The sequence below is a fragment of the Panthera uncia genome, chromosome D1 (assembly GCF_023721935.1).
Source record: "Panthera uncia isolate 11264 chromosome D1, Puncia_PCG_1.0, whole genome shotgun sequence".
Classification (NCBI taxonomy): Eukaryota; Metazoa; Chordata; class Mammalia; order Carnivora; family Felidae; genus Panthera; species Panthera uncia.
The window spans coordinates 104,826,324-104,828,796 of record NC_064808.1 but is presented as its reverse complement, the minus strand read 5'-3'; the positions used below and the strand labels follow the sequence as shown (position 1 = coordinate 104,828,796).

The following is a 2,473-nucleotide window of genomic DNA, read 5'->3' as shown; positions in this document are numbered from 1 at the left end:
GTTTGCAAAGACGGTCGTGTTATGTCACTAAGAACTAGATGTAATCTGCCTGCGTTTCCTGGGTGTTTAAGACCGAACTACGTAATAAAGCGTATTTAAATTTCTGGGATTGGAGGACACTTTTTTTTGGGGGGGGGGATTGTTTTGTTCAGTTTTAGAGGAAGGCAGGAAATCTGATACACTGTAGTGTTTGGGTTTTTTTTTTTTTTTTTTTTTTTAAGATTGCATTGTCACCTAAAACTCGCTTAAGCAAGCATTTTGCAATCTTCAGCAAGTCCTCCGCTTGTGAAATGCAGTCCTCCAGGAGGGGGCTTCCCAAACATGGCGTCCCGGCCCCAGCCCCAGCCCCCAGCACTTCCCAATGAGATCAGCATACTTCTGTGGGAATGTTCCAGCTTGTAAAGTGCTGGTTTCCATTCCCAGCTACACACTGATCCACACGATCCACACACACGATCCGGGAACTCCCATGCGTGGAGTGGAAAGATGGGAAGGCCAGCCCTTCAGAGAGATGGTAAAGGTTACTGTTCAAGGTTCGAATTGTACAATCCCTAGAAGTCCATGAGGAAACTTGTTTTTCCTTCTCAAGAAGCCTCTTTTAGTTAAATAGGGTTTCAAACTTCTGATTCCTCATCTGTAAAATGGGGTTATTATGATCTCTAAGATTCCTTCCTCTTTCACCATTGTGAGATGGTTTGCAGATTCCATCACCTGTGATCTCAGTCAGAGATGAAATTTAAGATATTTTGTGGTCCTCCCCCCCAAAAAAGGCATTTACTAATAACTCTTGCTCTGCCCTCTAAAATGAATGTAATAAAAACATACTCTTTATACCTTAAACTTCTAGAAACTAGTGAGTTGCAACTACAAGAAACATAAGTAGTGAAGTCTTATTGTATCTAATTATTTCCTAAGAAGTAATTCCTCACCTTATTGACAACAAAGTAAAGGATAATTAATTTGTTAGACTTTAAAGTCCTTTCTGCTAAGTAGATCATTGTTTTTTAATGCCTTTGAGCAGATGTAAATAGCAATTTGTTTTATATACATTATTAAAACCAGACGGTACCTCTCCCATAATAATACAAGGACATTTAGGGAATGTTTACTGACAATGAGTCATGCTTTATTTTGTCTGGCTCTTTACCAAAGACGTATTCATAAATACATACATATTTCAATAGCTACCTTCCAATACTGCTTTCTGTAGTTTAGCAGAATATTTCAACATGAAATTGCATTTGAAACAATCATTGTTAAACCACTCTGTGTCTTTTCAGAAGAAAATAGATACTTTTTTGAGTAATAGATACATTTTATTTCATAGAAAGTCACTATAGTTCATGAAGGTATTAGTCATATCATTAGGAATTCATAGGGAATTTTATATTTGAGGGTTTATTGTTGATTGTACATAAACGAGCAGAAAGGAACCTACTTTAGACAACTCAGAGTATAGTTTGAAAGCATTAAAAAAACAGAACAAAATAGTGAGGCAATAACTATGACCCTACCTAATCTTCATTTTCTCCCCCACCCCAGCTTTACTGAGATGTAATTGACAAATATTAAGCCTTAACTTTCAATGTTCAGATTAACACATGCTAGAAGACAATAATTACTTTCAAAAAGAAGAAACAAAATCAAAGTGAAAAAGGTTTACAAAAATAATGTCTATGTGAGCATACCGTAAATTATAATATAACACTCAAATGTTTTTGTTATTAACACTGTTAGTGAGGGTAAATGTCAAATTCCTGCATTAAGGCAAGTCAGAATTACAGTGCCTTCATTAAAGATAAAAGTTTATTTCTCTTTGTGTGACAGTTTCATCAAGGTAAGTGGTCCGTGTTGGTGGAGTAACTCTGCTCTAAGCCATCATTCTGGTACCTTCTTATTTTTCTGCCACCACTGAGACATCATCATCTTCTTCACGAACACTGTGTTCCCGCACAGGGGAATGGAAATGGAGAGTGTTCCTTTGGAAATAGAGCAAGCAATGTTCCTTTTAAGCAAGGGAGACGAATGTGGTACAGATCCCTTCAGCTCTAAGTTCACTGAGGAGGAAGGAGTTAAAGGCCACAGGTAGATGAGCTACCGTGTGCCCATGAAGAAGGGAATGTGGACCTAGCATGGTGGGCTTTCCAGGGAAACTAGCAATTGCCGCTTTGATTTTTTTTTTTTTAATTTAAGTTTATTTATTTATTGTGAGAGAGAGACAGAGAGCAGGAAGGGGAGGGCAGAGAGAGAATCTCCAGCAGGCTCTGCCTGTCCATGTGAAGCCCCAACATGGGGCTCAAGCTCACGAACCATGAGATCATGACCTGAGCCACCCAGGCACCCCACCACTTTGAATTTTGAATCATCATAGTGGACGAAGTTTCGCAGGAAAAGAAGCAAGAATATTGTTCAGCACAGGGTGACTCAGGATAAATATTAGAGGGCATCAAATATAAGGTTCTAAATTTTGAAC

The 2,473-nt window shown here is 38.4% G+C and overlaps 1 protein-coding gene across 1 annotated transcript in view; it reads left to right on the top strand.

Annotated features, from left to right (window-relative positions):
• Nucleotides 1-2,473, top strand: part of RAB39A (RAB39A, member RAS oncogene family) — a 29,659-nt gene that overhangs the window by 1,058 nt on the left and 26,128 nt on the right. The window lies entirely within an intron of this gene.